Raw genomic sequence first — 23,293 nt, forward strand, 5'->3', positions numbered from 1 at the left:
AAGGGAAAATATTAGAAAGTTCTGTGCACTTTGCTCTAAATTCTAACTCTTAAACAATGTTTATCTTTCCATTCTGGTGATTCTGTTGCCCGTATACACAGATAGCCTGCGTGGAGGTGTTTTTGAAATTTTTTAATTGCCTTCATTAACTTCTGAGTGAATGGTTTCCAGGTGCAGTATTGGAGGAGCCACAATCCCAGTAATTATTGTGGTTCGGTTTAATCGATTAAGAAAATAGAAACTTTAAATTATGTCAGATAGCATTCATAAGCAAGAATAATATTTGAAGACTCGCCACTTCCATGAAGTAGAAGCATGAGATTGACTTAAACAGTTCTATTGTAGATTGCACTTTCAGACTGCAGTCTGTCAAATGAGATGTGCTGTTCAAGGGTTGAGTCTTAGCTTAGAGTTTCGTGGTTAGATAAGAAGATACTGATTTACTTCCGTCAATGTATCCATTGGTAAGCATCCCCTCTAGAACTAGAACAAAGAACATTATAGTACAGGAACAGGCCATCTGGACCACCAAGTCTGCGGCAACAAATATGGCATTTTCAACGGAAAACCTTTGTACTCTGCGTGGTCCATAGCCCTTTATTCCCAGGCTATACATAAATCTCTTAAAATGTGTCTTAAATATTGCTATTATATCTGCCTGAACAGCATCCTCTGGCAGCGCATTCCAGGCACTTGCCACCCTCTTGTTTATAAAAGAAACCTTTCATCTCAAATTTTCATTAAACTAATATCCCCCAAACCAGGCAACATCTTGTTAAACCGTTTCTGCAACTCCTCAAAGATTCCACACCTTTCTGATAGTGTGGTGACCAGAAATAAACTCAAAATTCCGAATGTGGCTGAACTAAAGTCCTATTCAGTTTCAACATGATTTGCATTTTTTTTTGATGTTCAATGCCTCGACTGATGAACGAACCATGTCGTGTACCTCCTTGAGCACCGTATTCACTTGTATTGCTACTTTCAAGGAACTGTGGATCTGCATGCCTAAATCCATCTGTAAGTTGATGGTACTTTTAAACACGCCGTTGTTTTGACCCTGAAAATCCAGGAATGAATTGCTTCTACAAATTTTGCTGCGTTGAAACTTACACAGTGCATGCATATGTATTTTTGCCTTTGAAGAACATATATTACTTGTATTCAAGAAAGGAGCGAGAGAGGAAGCCAGGACAGACAGGACACTTAGAGTTCACTTCAATCATAAAAAAATGCATTTGAATTTAATAATAATTAAATCTGGATGATTTAATCATTACTAAAAGTTACCAAAAGTTTTGCCGAACTTTAGCAATGTAACTGCTCCACTCACCAAATTGTTAAAATAGGGCAAGAAGCTTCAGTGGACAGCAAACTGTCAAAAGACATTTGCTAGCCGAAAAACTGTGTAGGCACATCCCCAGCACTGCTCCAGTCTAAGCCACACCAGATTACACGAAGCATTTCAAGGTGGCTCTCGATGCCATTAATGTGAGTGTCCGCGTGGTGGTTCTGCACAATGGTGAGGGAACAGAAAGAACCATCGGGTATTTTTCCAGGAAGTTGAACGTTCATCAACAGGAATATTCAACGGTGGAGAAAGAGACTTCAAGCTTGGTGTTGGCATAACGACATTTCAGTGTTTATATCACCAGCAATGCATTTGAGACAAATGTGTGCACTGATCATAATACATAGCCATTTTGCAAAAAAAAAAGTCCAAATTGTCAGACTGTTTGGATGGAGCTTGTTGTTGCATCCATTCAATTTGACAATTGTGTTTGTAGCAGGTCACGAAAACATGATTGCCGATGCATTATCGAGGCTCAAATGAATCACGGAGCCATTCGGTGCTGGGTGTGCCAAGGCCTGAATTTGCATGTGGTTGCGCATGTTTGCATATTTATCATTGGTATAGTGTATATGTGTGTTTCGACTACGAACCAGGTTTTTTCATAAAAAGTATTTTTAAAAATGAAGCCATCTTTTGATATTGATATTTTTTTAAGGGGAGGTATCACAAAGCTAGTCCCTTTTTCTTTCTCGAAGCTGTTCCTTTTCTCAAGGAATATATGTCCTTGATTTTTTTCAGAGTGGTCAAAAAGCTCTGCCAGTTCTGATTAGACTGGTTTGGCCTAGTCTGCCTAGACTGGTTGCCTGTTCCAGAATGTTTTGAGTGGTCAGGCCGAGTCCATAACACTAGGTATACATTACTTCCGTCACCCAATTGCTGTAAACCCATTTTTTTTTAAAGGCATGCAATTTTGCAACTTTAATATCCCTGTGGGAAACACAATGCTTAAAGGCTGTGTAAATGCATCATCTCTGAATTTATAATAAACAGGCTGCCTAGAGTATCAAGGAGCAAATCATTTCACAATGAAAAGTATAATAATATTCCACTGTATCAGGAAAGCATACGATATGATTAAGGTTGACATTGCTGCTCCTGGTAAGTATCCTGGGCAATTATATTTCTCTAAATATGCATTTCTGTGTTGATGCAATCCTTTTTTCTTTGCAACTGGTAACATGTCATCCTGATGTCACAATCATCATCAAGCAGACACACATCTGTGTGAGTGGGCATACTTTGTTAAATATCATGTATCGCCTCTAGCATTCAATCCCATGACCTGGATTTTGTTTGTGGTTACTGATCTCTCCAACTGATGACGTTTATAAGTTGGAGTTATCATGAAAGTAGATATTATTTGAGGATTTTAACTTATTTTCATTCATCCAATAACACCACATCCCCAGTGAATTATTTACCTAAATAGTTATGGTTATATTAAGGCAGAGTGCAGTGCAACAACCTGAAAGAATATCAGAAATTTGAAATTGCATTACTGAATAACCAAAAGAAGGAAGCAAGGTTTTATAGAAAGTTGCATGTTTGAATGATCAATACCATTTTTAAGGGAATGGAATAACCAATTTTAATTTGGCAACAGATATGATCAAAATTGTTATCTCCTCGTATTTAAAATCAATATGAGCTTAATTTCGTAACAGTCAGTTCATTGGGTACAAGTTACCGACTTGCATTTTTTGAGTAAAACAAAACTTGCATATTGCTTTGAAAGGCAGAGAATATGAAGGAGGGACTGAACACTTCACACTTCACACTTCATGCACGAGCTATTTTCCATTGTGCCAACAAAATAATAAAAAAAAAATCTACTTATGCTATCTTTTTTTTGGTGAGTGATATGAACATTGAGGGATTTTCTATTGGTACATTCGCTGTTGTTATACTGAGAGTGGCGATGCTAGATGTTGATCCATTAGGTTCACACAGACCTGGCCACTGTCATAATTACAGGGAAGTTTAAGAATGAAGAGGTAATTCGTTGAACCTGTCACAGCGGAACTATAATCAGTATGCATTATTTAAATACCTAATCCCAGTGCCCATTTAATAATAACAGCATATATTGGTCGAGTGTGAGAAACGAAAGTTGATAGTCACAGGCGAGATGCCAGAAGGCTGGAAGTTGGCAAACGTGGTGCCACTGTTTAAGAAGGGCGGTAAAGACAAGCCAGGGAACTATAGACCGGTGAGCCTGGCCTCGGTAGTGGACAATTTGTTGGAGGGAATCCTGAGGGACAGAATGTACATGTATTTGGAAAGGCAAGGACTGATTCGGGATAGTCAACATAGCTTTGTGCGTGGGAAATCATGTCTCACAAACTTGATTGAGTTCTTTAAAGAAGTAACAAAGAAGATTGATGAGGGCAGAATAGTAGATGTGATCCATATGGACTTCAGTAAGGCATTCGACAAGGTTCCCCATGGGAGACTGATTAGCAAGGTTAGATCTCATGGAATAAAGGGAGAACTAGCCATTTGGATACAGAACAGGCTCAAAGGTAGAAGACAGAGGGTGGTGGTGGAGGGTTGTTTTTCAGACTGGAAGACTGTGACCAGTGGAGTGCCACAAGGTTCGTGCTAGGCCCTCTACCTTTTGTCATTCACATAAAGGTTTTGGATGCGAGCATAAGAGGTACAGTTAGTAAGTTTGCAGATGACACCAACATTGGAGATGTAGTGGACAGCGAAGAGGGTGACCTCAGATTACCAGATGAGCCAATGGGCTGAGAAGTGGCAGATGGAGTTTAATTCAGATAAATGCGAGGTGCTGCATTTTGGGAAAGCAAATCTTAGCAGGACTGAATATGCTTAATGGTAAGGTCCTAGGGAGTGTTGCTGAACAAAGAGACCTTGGAGTGCAGGTTCATAGCTCCTTGAAAGTGGAGTCTCAGGTAGATAGGTTAGTGAAGAAGGCGTTCGGTATGCTTTTCTTTATTGGTCAAAGTAATGAGAACAGGATTTGGGAGGTCATGTTGCGGCTGTACAGGACATTGGTTAGTCCACTGTTGGAATATTGCGTGCAATTCTGGTTTCCTTCCTATCGGGAAGATGTTGTGAAACTTGACAGGGTTCAGAAAAGATTTACAAGGATGTTGCCAGAGTTGGAGGATCTGAGCTAAGGGAGAAGCTGAACAATCTGGGGCTGTTTTCCCTGGAGCGTCGGAGGCTGAGGGATGACCTTATAGAGGTTTACAAAATTATGAGGGGCATGGATATGATAAGTAGACAAAGTCTTTTCCCTGGTGTCGGGGAGTCCAGAACGAGAGGGCATAGGTTTAGGGTGAGAGGGGAAATATATAAATGAGACCTAAGGGGCAACTTTTTCACGCAGAGGGTGGTAAGTGTATAGAATGATCTGCCAGAGGATGTGGTGGAGGCTGATACAATTGCAACATTTAAGAGGCATTTGGATAGGTATACGAATAGAAGGGTTTGGAGGGATATGGGCCAGGTGCTGGTAGGTGGGAGTAGATTGGATTGGGATATCTGGTCAGCATGGACGTGTTAGACCGAAGGGTCTGTTTCCATGCTGTACATCTCTATGACTCTCTATGACTCTAATTGGAGTGGAACGTGGTCCCTTTGTATGCTGATTTCGCTAACGTTCCAGCCCAAGGAACAGTTCACTATTTAATAGATGCACTGCTATTAAAAGTAGAACACTTCTGGTGTTGAGTGATGTTTGTTCAACAGTGTTTAATGCAGAATATGTTGATATTCTTGAGTATCTTCCCGAACAGCAGAAACAGAAGCAAATGTTAATTATTTACTTGCAGATCAAGGGGTAGCCACGTTAACTGCAATTAATTAGTCAAGGTAATTCTTTAAAATCTTAGTGTCGTTTCCTTCTATTTTTTTTTTCAATATTCCATCTTCTTTCTTCAACATCTGAAATTCTGTGGATCAAGGGTAAGCTTTAGGTAAGGGTTCATTCTGTAGCTGTTTTGAGATTGATATTAAGTTTTCATCTAGGATTTAGAGTCCAGGAGCAGGTGACCTACTCTAATCTTTCCCCTTCTCACATTGTTAAGGGGAGCTACAGTGAGGAGAGCCATCACCATCAGGAGCATTGGGTTTTGATATTACAGGGATTAATCCGAGGGCAGTAAGCAATAAAACTATTGCACGTTAATTATGCATGATGATGTGGAGGTGCTGGTGTTGAACCAGGTAGGACAAAATCAGAAGACATGCGACACCAAGTTATTCTCCAACCTGTATGTTTGTAATCACAATCTTTTGGAGCGCTGTTCTTTCATCAGGCAGAGTTATGGATGATTTCACCATTTACTCCTTGCAATACTGACATTATCCTCCTTAAAATATGTGCACTTTGTCCCGTCCATCAATTTACATTGATTTTCTTTATAACACGGAGGCCACAATTGTTCACAATCATGAAGCATTGTTTAATTAAGATCTATATTAGTTGAGTGTCGTCTTTTTATTTTCCTCTGTGTCTGTTTCTTTTGAAATGAACTCCTGTGCTTCACTTGCATTTGCATGATTTGTTGTGCTGACTTTTTTCTTGAACTGTTTTGTGAATTTATGTCCTGAACTGCTTTGTCTCTCGTCTTTTATCAATCTCCATGGCCAAAGGTCTGTTTTTGAAATTTAATTCTTCTGACCAAAGGGAAAATAGATCACATTGTAAATATAAAAATTCGTTTATCATTCACATATCCATTGTGTAATTGTAGTAATTATTTCTATTGCCAATATGTAGAGGATTAAAAGTTTCGTTCCACAAAAGAACATTAGTAAACAGAATGGGTATTTTCAGCAGCCAGTTGCCACCAGACACACTTTTTGAGTCTAGATCCAATTGAAACTGCTGGAGTGGCAATTGACTCATGAGAAACCCGATCACCAGTGAGGTTTAGAGCACCAGCACACCACCATTGAACACGGGCATGGAAAAGTCAATTATCTTTGCTTCTAATTTCCACCTCTCCCTGATATTTCAATGTTCTGCCTTTGTTGCTTTGCTCTCCACTTCTCTACTTCCGTGACAGACTGTTAGCTGTCTACCAAAATCTATCATATATCCTCTGACTCCCAGTGCTGAGTGACTAGCTTTTGAGAACACCTCCTGCGAATGCTCTGTTCCATTTCTTCATCTCAGATTCCTTTATTATGACGTTACCTCCGCACGTAGACACGAAAATGTCTTCCCTATTTCCTCAATAGAGGTTCCTTTTCACTTTGATTCAGAAACCCCTCAATTGTGACCATCCGATTTCCCATGTTACTATATATCCACCATGCCTCTTCCTTGTTTAAACCATCGCAATATTTCCACGATATCGACTTTCCAATCACTTGCCATTAATCCAAAGCATCATCCCCATATATTTCTGTCATATTCAACTCAGTTCCAAACCATGAGTATATGCTACTGTGCTCATACCACCTTGTCCCAATCTGGGTGTGAACTTGTTTTTGATCCACAACTCAATGGAGAGTGTGATTTAAGATGGTCTAACTTGATGTCCACAATCTCAGAGTGTTTTAAAAATTTGTTAACATTCATTTATGGGTGAGGGCGACGTTCGGCGAAGTCAGCATATAGAGAAGTATGCTCAACTGTGCTCATCCTGAAAAACTCCTGAGAAGGCGACAACGAGCTGTCTTCTAGACTATTGTACTCCTTTGGGTTGTCAATATCTCTATAGTGCCAGTGGGGAGGATGTTCCAGGATTTTGTCCCTGCACCAGTGAAAGACTGATGATATAGCTCGATGTCAGGATCCTCTGTGAATTGCTGGGGAACTCGTAGGTGGTAATATTCCTGTGAATCTGCTGCATATGATCCTCTGGGTGATAGAAATTCAATGTTTGAAAGAGAATGTTAGCAGTGAGTTGGTGTCGCAGATGGCACACCCTCCTCTGATTGTGCATATGTGATAAGGGAATCAACTGGTCAGAGTAAAACATTGAGATTTCAATCAAGTTGGTTAATTCCCTTGGATGCTGTCAAATTTCTTGTTGGTGCTGAACACATCAAGCTAAATGAGGAGTATCTCATCATGTCCCTGACTGCGCATTATAGATGATGCACATGCATTGGGACATAGGAACAGGCAACTCACCACAGAAGTCAGAGCCCTTGGCGTGCTCTCGAGGCTATTTAGCTAGTTTGACTCAGTTAATGTTCTGTGGTAAACTCTCAGGTATTGATACGGCGACAGTTAGTGCTCATCATTTATTAAATACCAATCATTAATAGCTGGATTCCCTATTTTTGGTGATGGTCATTACCTGGCACTTCTAAATCATCAATGTTACTTGCCACTTGTGACTTGCCTGGCTAGAATGGAACACAAACTGTCCCAGTGACTGAAAAGTCACAAATGATGCTGAACATTGTTCATTCATCGGTGATTCTCAAATTCGAATGCTAATGTGAAGGGAATGCTGTTCGAAGATGCATCTGAGAATAAATGCACCTTCTGTAGAACTCATTGAGCGATCTCCAGGACTAACGATGATTGACCTCTAACAATTGCAATCATTGTCCTTTCTGCCAGAAATGTCATCTAACAGTGGAGAATTTCCTGCTGATCACCACTGATTCTAGTTTTCCTGGGAAACGTTTTGTGCTCTGCATTGTCAAAACTCAGCCCTCTTGTCAAGGACAGTCACCCTCCTCTCAGCTCTGGAGTTCATTCTTTATCCCAGTTTTGGAGCTAGGTTATAATGAGGTCAGGAGTTGCGAGCCCCTGAGAAAGTGAAGTAGATCGGTGACATCGCTATTCAGCAATATTTCTGGAGAGGTGCTTGCATCTGAAAGCCTTTCCAAAATGCACTGTCTTCAGCAGTTCCTTCATGTCAAGGAGATTTTATAGTTTTATAGATTTCATCGTCATACAGCATAGAAAAAGATCCTTTGGTCAAACAGTCCATGCCAACCATAATTTAAAACTGAACTAATCCCACCTGCCTGCACTGGTCCCAATATCCCTCCAAACATTTTTTGTTCATTTACTTCTCTAAATGTCTTTTAAAAATTGTAACTGTACCCGCTTTAACAACTTTCTCTGATAGTTCTTTCCCCACAAGAACCATGCTCTGTCTCCAAAAGAACACACTTTTTTATCGTTCTCATTGCAGCTGTAAATATGCCACCTCGTCTTCAGATCCAACACTCTAGGGAAACGATACCTGCCAGACTCCTAATGTATTCCACTCATTGTATTATAAGCCTGTATAAGGTCACCCCTCACCTCCTACATTCCATTAAAAAAGCTCTCAGCCTATCCAGCCTCTCTCATAAATCTAACCTTCCATTTCCTTTAATAGCCTGATGAATCTGTTCTGAATCGTCTTCAGTTTAATAATATCCTTCTTATAACAGAACAAAAAAAAAACTGTACTGAGTACTCTAGGATATACCACACTAACTTCCTGCACAAACCCAACATGGTAACTGAACCCCTAAACTCAAAGGTCTGAACAATGAAGGCAAATGTTCAGAACGCCTTCACAACAACCCTATTTATATGTGTTGCAAGATTCAAAGAATTATGTACCTGATGATTTTACTGAACACCTAGGTTTCTGACTTGGTAGAATGGTTGCTCAGAGGACGTTTCCCCATGTGATGAAATCAGGAATAAAGGTGAAAAAAGTCTCAATGGAAGGCGTTTGCCATTGAAGACGATGATGAACCTCTCTTGGAAAGTCGTTAAACTTTAGGATGCTCTTTCGCAGAATGCAGAGGTGGATGTGTTATTGAACATATTCACAGCTGAATTAATCTGATTCTTGAAAGATGGTGGAACTATAGAGACCGTGAGGGATGAAGGCGCAATTGACAGGATAGTAGAGTCTGGATCACAATCTGATTAGCGTGATCTCATTGAGCCGTGGAGAAGACTTCAGGAGCCGAATGGCCTTCCCCGATCCTGTTTCTTGCGACCACCTGAAGCGAACATTTGAAGATGATCTTCGGATTATGTGATAACTAATAACAAGTAAAACAGAAAGTGACTGAGTAAAATCGGTAGCCCTCGGGAAGTGGTCGGTTTATCGAGAAGATCTGCTGATCCAAGGTTTTGGTTTAGGAAGCCTGTCATATTATTCTTTGTGTGTAAGTGAATTTTAATTTATTAATCTGCAACTTGATACATGCTGCACAGTATTGACTTCATGCCTGTCTCGACTACTCTTTTTCTCTAGATCAACAAGTAAATGCTGATTTGATCACAACTAACTTGCCCATTGCTCTCCATAAAGATACATATTATCAGGAATTTTCATCTTGCATTCATCAGAACAATTTGGAAGAATACCAATGTGAATGGGAAACCAACATTGATATGGGATGAGAACAAAATGCTGATGGATAGCTCTACCAAAGAGCACACACAGATGCATTGAACCAACATTTGTCGAAAATTTCTTATTGCCTTCACTGGGCGTAGAATAAGAGGACTACAAGAACGTATTGGAGGAGCTGTAATCCCAGTATTTATTGTGGTTTTGAAACACCATGCAACAAGAAAATAGGACCTTTAGATCAGGTCAGTAAACATTCATTACAGAGAAGTATGATTGGCAATTCTCCATCTCCATGAAGTGGAAATGTGTTTTGGAATCCAATAGTACATATTAGAAATTGCATTTTCCGAATTATGTCTGTGAAGAGGGATGTGAAGCTCAAGGACATGCATCTTAATTTAGAGGAAAGCAGTTATATTAGGAAGCGACAAACCTACTTCTGACAACGGATCTTTTGGGAAGTATGCTGGCCTAGAACAAAGGACTGTACAACAGGAAAAGGCCGTTCGGTCCACCAACTCTGCAGCGACAAACGATGCCGTAATAAACTTCAAATTTTTTGCCTCTACATTGTTCGGATAACTTTATTTCCTGCGTTTGCGTATATCTGTCAAGATGCCACTTGCAATTTACATTGGTATGCGCCTCCACCACCTCGTCTAGCAGCACATTTCAGGAATATACCATTCGCTGCATGAAGGAAATTGTCTCTTACATGTCTTTCAAATTTTTCTCTTTTATTTTAAATATATGTCTCGAATTACTGATGTCTCCTCTCTGGAAATAAGACTCCGACGATTGATTATATCCATGTCCGTCATAATTCTTTCTTTGAGGCTGACTGTTCAAATGAAACCAAACACGCTTGCCAAACCTCCCCTCACAGCTAATACCCTCGAAACCAGGCAACGTCCAGATAAGGTATCTGTGTCATTTCTCCACATCCTCCACATCCTATTGGTAGTGTGGCAACAAAAAACATCATCCAATATTCCAAATGTGACCTCAGAAAAATTCTATGCAATTATACACCGATTTCCCAATTTGATAATCTGTACCTGACTGATGATAACAGGCATGCTCGATACCTTATTTACCACTTTATTATCTTGAATTGTCATTTTTGGGAAACTGTGGTCCTACATGGTTAGATCTCTTGTATGTTGATGCTCCTCAGGATTCTGGCAGTTCCTGTACGCTTCCCCTCTGTATTAGATCTTCAAAAATGCATCAAATCACATTCTTCTGGATTAAATACATCTGCCATTTCTCTGTCCATGTCTCCAGCCTAACTATATACTACTGCATCTTCTGGCAATCCTCCTTGTTATCTGCAACTCACCTAACCGTTGGGTCTACTGCAACTTAATAGTCAGACCACCTGCAATGTGCTCCGAAACATTTATATATAATGCAACAACAGGGGTTGCAACAGTGACTGTTTGTCTTCTATGGCCAAGTCCCAGTTCTGCATCGGTCATGCCAACTCACTGCAAATCACATGTGACCTCACCTTGTGTATCAATCTGCAATGAGTGAGGCCTTGTCAACGTGCATATAGGCAACATTTACCAACTTACCCTTATCAATTATCTTCATCACATCTTCAAATAACTTAATCAAGTTTGTGAGGCACGAACATCCCCGCTGAAAGCCGTGCTGTTTATCTCTAATAAGAATATATGTTTCCAAATATGAGTACATCCTATCTCTAAGAATATTCTCCAGTAAATTTCCCAAATACTGACATAAAGCTCACCTGTCATTAATCTTGATTTCTTCTGAATTATACCTGTTGCTTCCTTTAAGAGTAAAGGCAATATCTGCTAATCTCTGTTTTCCTGAGACTTTTTCTGTGAGGACACAAATTTTCCATACAAGGCCCAGGCAATCACTTCAAGTGCCTTTCTCGGAATTGTGGGATAGATTCTTCGAGACATGACTACATTAATACATGACAAAAACGCAACAAAGTTTTTTCTGAACTGCCCTAGAAAATCAACGTACCCTTCCAATACTCATTATTACCATGTCCATCTGCTGTGTAAAGTCTAATGCAAATCATTTATGTAGACGTTACTGACTCCAGTTGAATTTTCAGAGAAACAGCAATGGTTTGTGTGTTTCAGTCGTATTTTAATGCAGAATATTTGGAAGTAGATTTGAAGAAATGAAATATCATTTCTGTAAGTATGCCACCTTCTCTGCTGCAGATAAGGGCAGCAAATGAATGCTGGTGCAGCCAGCGACGTAGACATCCCATGAGTGAATAACAGTTACCTTTGTTCCAAAAATGTTACAAGAATAACCCAGAAATCTACAAGCCGCAATGTGGGAAATCATATAGAAATAACACACACACAGGGGAGAAAGTTAGGACTGCAGATGCTGGAGATCAGAGCTGAAAATGTGTTGCTGGAAAAGCACATCAGGTCAGGCAGCATCCACGGAGCAGGAGAATCGACGTTTCGGGCTCATGCCCGACACGTCGATTCTCCTGTTCCTTGGATGCTGCCTGACCTGCTGTGTTTTTCCAGCAACACATTTTCAGCACACACACACACACATATACACAGTCTTATGGAGATATATGGAGGCCTTAAGCGAATAATGCATTTCTTCAAGGTAAATCAAACAGAACTTAAGGTTCCAGAAATAAGACATGACGTTTGAAGGAGAACAGGGAACATATAACTTTTGGAAAATAGCAACGATATAGTTTACTCAACTTAGACCTTCTCAAGTCCCAGAGAAGCAGTTATACGCTTGCTTTGTGATTAGAAAACAAATCAAAAGTCAAAGCACAAAAGGCACATTTTCTGCGATATATTACCCAGGTGCCTTCGCCAGTCCCTGATGTGTTACTGTGTCTGTAGCTTGACGTCCAGGGCATTGACTCAGTTCAAGATATCCACTCAAGTGATGGAAATTTACCTGCAGGTATGGTTTTGTGGCAGTTTGCCTGCAGAATACAATTGCAAGACATCAAATGCCGTGCCATAATTTATTAATGATATATTTAGGTATATGTTTCTTATCTTTGTGCAATCACATTAGTTCTACCTATGGCTATGTTTTTATAATTTCAACTAGAATTATTATAACGCCAACTAATAGTCGTTATGTAAAGAAAAATAAAAAAAGAATGTCATTCAAATGATCAACATATAATGCCTGTTGCTAATATGTCACATGTTGATTTTCCCTGGAATGCTCCAAACATACAAATTATAAACTGAGACTCTACAAACTCTTGCACCATCTTCTTTATTATCCTTTATTTCTAGGAAGAAACTTGTGTCTATATAGATAATGGAAGCTCAAGAACATAGAACTAAAATGCTCCTATTACTCCTCAGATCTAAATTTCCAGGTGAGGCTTTGTCACAACTGCATTCCTGGTCTGCTTCTCACTCAGTCGCGGCCATTCACAGCGTGTTTCTTTTGAAAAATATTGAAAAGTCGCGTTGCATTTTCTTGATCTTTTTTAAATGAACAATGTATTGTGTATATTTTTCACAATGAATACTCTCCTAATTGTCTCCTCATATCAAGAAAAAGCTTTTCAAACACAATTTCGTTTTCATCAATCTATGTTCACTTTGCTCACCACACTATTATTTTCAATTAAATCATTAAAATGTAATCATTTTTAGAGTCAAGTGCTTTTCTGACGACTGAGGTAAAATCTAACTTGCCAATTTTGTTCAACCCACTTTACTTGAATTTAAATAAGACGTGCTCATTATTGGCAGAAATTACATTTCTATGCACAGCACCTGTTTCAACTCAGCAAAACTGGTCGGACCAATTAATTGCTCCGCCACTTCAGTTTTCAAGGTCAAGACACTAACCAGACAGAGTCAACATCCATTGTAAAAGTAAAACAAAGTCTGTCCAACACAATCCATGGACACATTCTACTTAACAACGGCACAATAGCAGTCCACGAGGCCACTAATCAATATTTTTCCTTCATGCAGTGTAAATGTCTGTTTTCCCCTTGACTTGGTATTTTTGTGAAATGTCCTGTGTGCAACACGGAAATATTCTATAAAATATTATATTGCACTGCGGTGTTCATGTCATATACTACCAAATGGCACATGTTCTAATTTTAAATAGTGGGTCATCGATTATCCAGAATCTCCGAAATCAAGGAAAATATACGAAAAACTTCCACTTTCTCCAAAGTGATCTCTGTTAGAACATAATATGTATGCCATCATGTCATGGGGATTCTTAAAGTAGCTTGCAAAAAAAAGTATATGATTCTTAAATACCAAAATTTGTTCACAGACCTATGTTACCTTTTATTTCAGGTAGGGAATTTCTGTCTTCCATTGCTAAGACAAAACAAAAATTAATATTTGTGCCATTAACTTATTGCCTATAACAACTTTTCCCTATGCAGATTCTCAGGAGAAATTGCTTACTTTAACTCTGTTCCAGAAATCCGTGAAAGCTGTTATCACCTGCTTACGGTTTCAAGCTCAATACTGACTTCAGCCATTGTTGATTGTCATGAAGAAAAATAAATCTGGATCGCAAGTGCACTATAAGAAAGGAAAACTGTCTTCTTCACCAGGTCTGGTCTGCATGCAGACCCAGTTCCAGAGGAATGCAGTTGGCTCTTAACTGTCTGTGGAATAGTTTAGTGAACTACTTTATTCCAGAGTAATTAGGGATGAACAACAAATGATAGACAAGTAGGCGATGTTCACGCCCCACAAACGTTTTATTTTGTGCATGAAAATGACTGACTTCCTGAATAAGTGCCCTACGATAATAAACATTGATGAAACAAAATGGAACCTAGAGATGGGTTGCAGTTGAATAAATACATTATTCTTGTTAATCTACGGAGTTCACCTTATTTAGCTGGTTAATGTGTTAGAATTCTCTGGAATTTGATTCGTTTCCAACTCAGTCTCAATACTGGTGCCTATTATTTCCATCACTCAATTGTTGTTAACACAATTAAAAAGAACGTTTTATTCAATGTTGCAACCATAATGTCCCTGCTGAGAGCCCAATGGATGTTACAAAGGTTTACAGATTCTGTGACTGTCTCACTTCAGAGATCAGTAGAAAAAAAGTTTGCCAGCAATACCAAGCAGCAGATCACTTCACACTGATAAAAGGGGAAATACATCACACTGTCAGGGAAATATGGTCATTGCCATGATTGATGTTTCTGGTAAGTGAAATGAGCCATTGAAGTTGTGGAAATCTGTGTTTTTGAGCTGGTCTATGCCATTTTTGTTCGCAACTAATATGACATTCTGAGATAACAATCGACATCATGCAGAGACACGATCAATAGTGGTAGCATCTTAATTTTACTGAATCTCCTTTATAGTTTAAGTCCGTTACTCTAACTGAAAGTACACCCACTGGGTTTCCCGAATTGTTATTCTATTGCCTGGAGTGGAATCTTTGTTACTTTCCAAACAGCACAAACAGCTTGTGGAGACAAGGATGTATTCTAAATTTGAGTCCCAGTTGAATCGTACTGAGTTCAGAAGACGAACAAATGTGGAATAGACCTTTCTTTTTTCAGTTTTGTTTTGATTGGGGTTCCCAGATCTCTCCAACAGAGGACGAGTACAAATTCGAGAGACTGTACTAATTCGAACGTTTGAGGATGTTGATTTACTTAATCCACCCATGAACACCCATGCCTGAATGTGTATGGTTACAATAGGACAGCCACTTTGCAAAGGGTAATGCAGCAATACTCACTGAGCTTTAGAAATTTGAAAATTGACTGATGAATGACTGAGAACTGTGCACAAGTTGTGAACTAGGGATGCATCAATGTATGAATTAATTATTCGTCAGAGAATGGCACAACTATTTTCATTAGACAGTAAATGCGATCAAAATTGTTGTCTCCAAGGTTTTCAGATTCAATCTGACCTCAAAATACATTATATCACAACAGAAAAATCACTGATCACAAGTTATGTAATTGAATTTTTTGAATAAGGCAAAACTTGTGCATTGCTTTGAAAGAAAATGAAGTTCTGCATTGAACGATGCAACTTCAATATCTTAAAGGTGATCCAACAGGCATAATTGAAAGATATTAACAATGTACCCTATCACATTTCAGTGTAGAAATTAAATGTAGCAGAGATGGACTGAACAATTCATGCAGAATGTATTCCATTGATCCAAAGGTAGTAATTCGCTTTTTGCTGTCAGTGATATTTTTAGAAATGACTGATAATATTGAAGACATTTATTTGAATACATTCGCTAGTCTCTGCCCTTTCACTGTGAGTGATAATGTTTCATGCTGATATGCTGGTGACCACTACGTGGAAAGATAGCTGACATAACTCCCCAAAGTCCAACATCATAACTTTATTCAATTACGTCATCTACAAAACAAGAATCCGACCTGTGTGCAAATCAAAGGTTTGCTAAGTTCCCAATAGACATTACCAGAAACGATGATAATGTTCAATCAGATCTTGGTGCAGGGAAATGTCACAGTGAAGTTGTTTCTGGGATCATCTGTCAATGCAGAATTGAATTCAGTGTGGGAGATAACCTGGAGCCACACACCCAACCACAGTGTTAATATATTACTGAGACGAAATGTTGTTGGAAAGTTACATTACATGTGAGCCATTGCCTGCAGAAAACACAAGAGCCAAGTGAGCATGTATTACTAGGAAGATATGTAACTTTGGATATGCAGTTAGCGTGGGTCATTTCCTAGAAATGAGCACCTAATCCAGGTCACCAGGTATTTCTGGGTGGAGTTGTCACTGTACAATTGGGTTTAGCATGAGACATGAATCGGAGTGGAATCTAGTTTTAAATTTAGAAGTTTCAAACAAAACATGCTGAAATTCTATGGACTGAGCGTAATCTTTGGACAATTGTCCATGCTGTGACTGTTTTGAGGTTGATGTTCAGTTTTCATCAATGATTGAGACTCCAGGAGCAGGTGAACTGCTTTAACCTTTGCCGTCTGACACCACTGATGGGGCTTCCAGTGAAGAGAGACATCACTACGTCAGGAAAAATTACATTGTGTTTTGATATAAAAAGGGATTAATTCGAATGCAGGAAACAATAAAAATACAGCACAGTTAATTAAACATCAATGATCTATTGAATTCCTTTATTCTGGCATTATCTGATGAAAAGATTTGCATCTTCTGCACTAACGTACTTTATTTTTGTAATGCAGAGGCTACAGCTGTCCACTGTCACCTAGTGCTATTTAACTAAGTTCTATATTGCTTGAATTTCATTTTTTATTTTACCTCTAGGTCTATTCCTGTCGAAATAAACTCTTATGCTTCATTTGCATTTTTAATGGTCTTGTTGCCCTGACTTTTACTTGAAGGGGTTTATGAATACCTTTGATTCTCTTACTTAATCAGACTCTGTGTCCAACGGACTATGTTGGAAGTTTATTAACCTGACAAAAAAAAGACCACGTTAGCAATATGAAATTTAGTGTGCCATTCACATGTGTAATTGTATCCATTGTTTAGAAGGCCAATATCTTTACGAATTTCCAAAAGGAAATTTGTGAACTAAATGAATACCTCTAACAGTCCATTAATGCTGGATGCACTTTTTCACACCAGATATTTATTAATCCAAATGTAACCTGATATTTGGACCTTCACTCAGGAATGTTAGGCTAAGAACTTAGATTATTGGTGAGGTGTTACGATCATTCTCGCACTATCATTTAAAATTCGAGTGGAAAATTCAATCATCTTTGCTTTCAATTTCCATCTCTTCCACATATTTCAAAGCTCTGTCTTTGCTTCCTACTTTTTAACTTCCTTGAGGCTTAACTTTCCTTCAATATCTAACACAAATTCTCTGACTTAATTCCGAAGCCAATTCCTGGGATGGCTCCATTCCACCTCCATGCTACAAGGATAAGTTCAAGCATTGAGACCAAAATGTCTTCACTTTTTCCTGAACCGAATCTCCTTCTCACTTTGCTTAACAAACCCCTCGATTATGACCATCTCATTTCCCATGTACTGACATAAATCCGGGCTCGAACCATGCTAATATTTTTGTCACATCAAACTTCATCTCCTTGCGTCAATGCAAATCATATCTCCCAACTTAGCGCTGTTCCTCAAAAATCTCGATATCTTTCTCTCATGTCTCCCCTGTCATCTCTTTCGAACTCTGTTTTTCCATTCATTGCTTCAGGTTTTTCAAACTATCTAATTTCATTCTGAAATGCAAACTTCTGCGCTTGACTTATCTGCAATGACTGTCTTCAAATCTAAGTCTGGCACCATTGAAAATGAACTACGAAGCTATGGAAATTACAATGAATTGGCGCCCTTGCAATCTTGGAGCAGATTGGCTCTCCACAAATTCTTTTGTCTTTTTCCTGTACACACCACCTTCTCTGCCACCCCACCCCCTGCACTTTGGTATATTTGACTTTGTTTTGAATTAGTAACGCAATGTAGTGATTCATAGAAATACGTAAAACCACTGAACCTGCCTGGCCATTGGGTTTAATAATGGTTGATCAAATATATCAATTCATTTGTGATTCTCCATTCCTGCATCCCCGAACACCATAAACATTTAAAAATAATATTTATCATCCGGCTCAAACACGTACAACCAAATCATGATTTTCTTTTAACAGCAAAAATGTGCTAAATCCTTTACATAGTTTCTCTTGCAATTAACTTACTGGCAACTGCAGTCCACTGTCGGGCAACATGTGGCCTGTCTACGTGCTCAACTCATAATTTGGTAGCATGTCAGTCACGTATTGAATTATTGATTTGATTGTATTATTACAGATAACTTATCATTATTTCAAAGCATATTTTCTGCAAGTCATTCTGGCTGTCATGTAATCGGTGTCCTGTTCACTGTAGCTTTTTTCTTTGATCAATTTGTGGCAATTGTTGTCAGAAGCTCAAAACTAAAATTGTGCTCAGGAAACCGGTACTTTGGTTTTGCCAACAACTTGCAAGGTGATCTCTTTAAAAGATAACAATTTCTACTTTATATTTGCAATTTGGGGCTAATTCGTAACATCTCCTGATTTTGTAACGAAAAACAAAGCTACTAATCAGATCCTGCAAGGATGGCCCTTCGAGTTTTTGATAAGATAATAACTCTATGCCTCCAATATGCTTTAATGTTGTTTCTTAATGCTCTGCCAGTTAGGTACAGATTGGTTATCAATGGAGTCCGCAAAGGTCTGATGGAATAGGGAAAGAGAAAGAATCGTAGTGACTCAGACATGGAGAGTCGAAGAAAATGTATGATTTTACTCTTCATAACATCCAGGATTTGCACATTGTTGTGGTTTGCACATGCCAGATCCTTCTTAAATTCCAATACTTGTAGAAGTATCTTTGAAAATTTTAATAATGATTTATTCATATTAGCTGAAATTGCAGATATGTTCTTCATTTAAGTTTGTTACACAAACGTAATTATATATGGGATGACTTAGTGTGGAGCAGTTAAAGACTGCACTGAGATTTTCAGTTGAATCAAAATTAAAGTACTTCAGAAAATAAAGTACTGAATACAGCTTGGACGCACTGAGGTATTTATTATAAAATGCAGCGTCCAGTTGGAGAGACAAGAACCTTAGAGAAAATAAGAAAGCAAAAGAAGTTTCTCGGGATTTCAGGAATTTTCAGAGATATGATGGTTCCTGGATGTCAGAGGGAGAAGGGTAACCTGAATTCATATATAGGTGGTCTGTAAAAGATGCTGAGAAAATATGAGGGATTTGTTTCATTGTCTGTTTCCTGCTCAGAGTAATTCAGAAGTCATTCCCACACTAATTTCACTGTAGTGCTCAACCCAGCACATAAATTGTAGATGTTCATGGGAAATGAAGTATGCAAAATGCATGTTTAGTTGTCACTGTAATTCAGGGAAATTTCAGTTTAAGAACCAGCGCAGTAAGTTTTTCAACAAACCCCCCCCCCCCCACCCCCCGCCCCAAGCCTCTTGTTTTATTTAATCATTTCATAGAACATAGAAGAATACAGCGCAGTACAGGCCCTTTGACCCTCGATGTTGCGCCGATCCAAGCCCACCTAACCTATACTAACCCACTATCCTCCATATACCTATCCAATGCCCGCTTAAATGCCCATAAAGAGGGAGAGTCCACCACTGCTACTGGCAGGGCATTCCATGAACTTACGACTCGCTGATTTCATGATTGTTCCGATTGTAAGTGGAAATCTACACTTGATATTTGCTGATAAAATGCATACGCTTAATATTCATTCCAACATTAGATGAGCATTTTACAAAAGTCCTATTTGATTGCTTAGGATGTCACCCTAAAGCAAAGTATGAGCATCAGTATTTGTTGGCTATACTGGTTGTGATTCCTTGATTTTCTGAGACCATGACATCCCATTATATCATGACTAAAAGGATTGTAGAAGAATTGCTTAAAACTTTAATTGATAGAGACTACCCACAGAGAGGTAAAAACAATGACTGCAGATGCTGGAAACCAGATTCTGGATCAGTTGTGCTGGAAGAGCACAGCAATTCAGTCGGCATCCGAAAAGCTTCGAAATCGACGTTTTGGGCAAAAGAGAGACAATCAGATCAAGAGCCAGGTTTTACATCAACGTCATTCAATTAAGGTATGGACATCTTAGGAACAAAGCAGTACAAAACCGAACTGGAACATCTAAGAACGTCAGGAAGCACCAGAACAGTGGCATCAAACTTGAGTGGTCATGTTGAGTATTTACAGTCAAGACTATACAGAAAATTTCGTTACAGGAAGTACATATGCAACTTTTGTAATTGGAGTGCACCTACATCAATAAACTAAATTCGATCCATTTGAATTAGCTTTTGTGAATGAGGTGGAGAGGACTACATAAACTAATTGAGGAGAAATTGGTGAGTCAAATTTCAGAGACTATATATTTGGACAGTATGTCAAATTTTAGAGAGAGAAAATAGAACAGGCGCATTGATGAGACAGCAATTAAAATTAGCACAGCGTGTGATAAAACAGGCAGTAGGTAAGAGATTAGATATTCATAAATTCACCAGAGGAAATAAAGTGCTGGCATAATTCCTGGTGGTAGGTCAACTTTTTTATCGCAAGGTTTAGTGATATTATCGAATCGAAAGAAAATTGAAATGGAAGGAGCACTCACAAAATGTCATGTGATTATTCTCAGACGGTATTTTAATTGAGAGCGAAGGAAAGCAAATTGAGAATTTGGTGTTGGTTACATTCCAGGGTGAAGAAGGCAAAGGCTGATGATTCTGAATTTGGCATTACTCAAAGTAAGATGTACAATCAATAAGTTCTCAAACATTAGCATACATTATTGATCCGAAAGAGTTAATAAAATCACGTTGAGATCTATATAGAGATAAGATGGTATGAAACTGATTACACATGATGTCATAATTGGAATGCAGTTCCAGTTAAGCAATATCCTTATGCCTTAACAATCTGAAATAGACACAGGGCAAAAAGGGTCGTAGAGGTGTTAGCAGCTTTTTTCATACAGTATGGGCTACCTAGAGAGATTCATTCGGACCAAGGGTCAAATTTTACTACTCAGCTGTTTAAGGAGGTTATGGATAGCTTGGGTATATCGCACTTTGGATCCAGTTTGTATCATCGTGAATCCCAGGGAGCTTTAGAAAAGTGGCATCACACCTTGAAGATCATGTTGCGAGCATTCTGTCACAAATGATTGGGATAAATGCATCCCATTCGTATTGTTTGCCATGAGGGATGCCTCAAACCTATCTAATCAGTTCACTCCATTTGAGTTAATATTTTGGCATGAAGTGAGAGGCCCTTTGAAATTAATTAAAGGAAAATTGACTGGACTGAAGTCGGAGATCTCACAATTAGATTATATACCAGAGGTGATGGAAAGACTAAATCGAGTAGGTGATTTAGGTAAATAACACCTAAAGAGGGCAAAAATATAGAATGAATCAGGTAGCAGATAAAAGCGCTGAGATTCTGACGCTTTCCCAAGGGGATAACGTGTTAGAATTGTCACCAGTGATAGGAGATCCTTTCAAAGCCAGGTATAATGGTCCCTTTCAAATTGAGAAAAAGTTGAGTCAGATAAATATTAATTAAAAGATGCCAGCAAAAGAAGGTAGGGGCATGTCACGTGTACCAACAAAACCGTAGTAAGCGAGAGAGAAAGAACTGGAGAAAAAGGTGAGAGTTACTTCCCCATAGAGTCAGGAATCAAATCCAGGTGATATCAATTTTAATATGCCACAAAATTGATAAAAAAAAAGTGAAGTAGTCCTTGAGGAGTGTGATAGGTTATAAGCTATCTGTTTCAGGAGCATAGAACGCAGTTGAAAGATTTGCTACTGCAAGGACATGTGTCAGAATCAGATGCAGAGGACCAGTTCTAACGAACATGATGTCGACGTAGGGAAAGCCAATCTGATAATACAATACCCCTATCGGTTTAATCCGTTCAAAGCCAGACAATTCCAGATGAGGACATTATCGAACAAAGCCAGAGTGAGTGGAGTTCACCGATTGTCTTTGATCCCAAACCGGATGGGACTCAACAATTGTGCATAGATTATTGGAAAATTGGACTCATATACATTTCCTGGATTAGAGGACTGTGTCGAGAAAGTCGGAGAAGCTAGTTACATCACCAAGTTGGACTTAATGCGTGGTTACTGGCAGGTACATTTATCAGCATTGATTAAAGAAATTTCTGCATTTGTAACTCAAATGGGCTATATGTGTTTAAAGTGATGTTGTTTGGAATGAAGAATGCACACGCTACATTCCAAAGACTGATAGTCACAGAGTCATAGATATGTACAGCATGGAAACAGACTCATTCGTCCAACCCATCCATGCTGACCAAATATCCCAACCCAATCTAGTTCCAACTGCCAGCCCGCGGCCCATATCCCTCCAAACATGTTCTATTCATATAGCCATCCAAATACCTTTTACATGTTGCAATTTACCAGCCTCCACCACTTCCTTTGGCATCTCATTCCAAATATGCACCACCCGCTGTGTTAGAAAGTTGGCCCTTAGATCCCTTTTATATCTTTCCCCTCTCACCCTAAACCTATGCCCTCTAGTTCTGGACTCCCCGACACCAGGAAAAAGACTTTGTCTATTTATCCTTCCATGCCCCAAATAATTTTGTAAACCTCTATAAGGTCACCCCTCAGCCTCCGACCATCCAGGGAAAACATACCCACCCTGTTCAGCCTCTCCCTATAGCTCAAATCCTCCAACCCTGGCAACATCATTGTAAATCTTTTCTGAACCCTTTCAAGTTTCACAACATCTTTCTGAAAGGAAGGAGATCAGAATTGCATGCAATATTCCAACAGTGGTCTAGCCAATGTCCTATACAGCTGCGACATGACCTCCCAACCCCTGCACTCAATACTCTGACCGATAAAGAGAAGCATACTAAATGCCTTCTTCACTATCTTATCTGCCTGCGACTCCACTTTCAAGGAGCTATGAACCTGTACTCCAAGGTCTCTTTGTTCAGCAACACTCCCTAGGACCTTGCCATTAAATGTACGAGTCCTGCTAAGATTTGCATTCCCAAACTACAGCACCTTGCATTTGTCTGAATTA

Source organism: Chiloscyllium plagiosum, unplaced genomic scaffold (assembly GCF_037043375.1).
Source record: "Chiloscyllium plagiosum isolate Xiang-an unplaced genomic scaffold, Cpla_swu_hap1 HiC_scaffold_35, whole genome shotgun sequence".
NCBI classification, from domain to species: Eukaryota; Metazoa; Chordata; class Chondrichthyes; order Orectolobiformes; family Hemiscylliidae; genus Chiloscyllium; species Chiloscyllium plagiosum.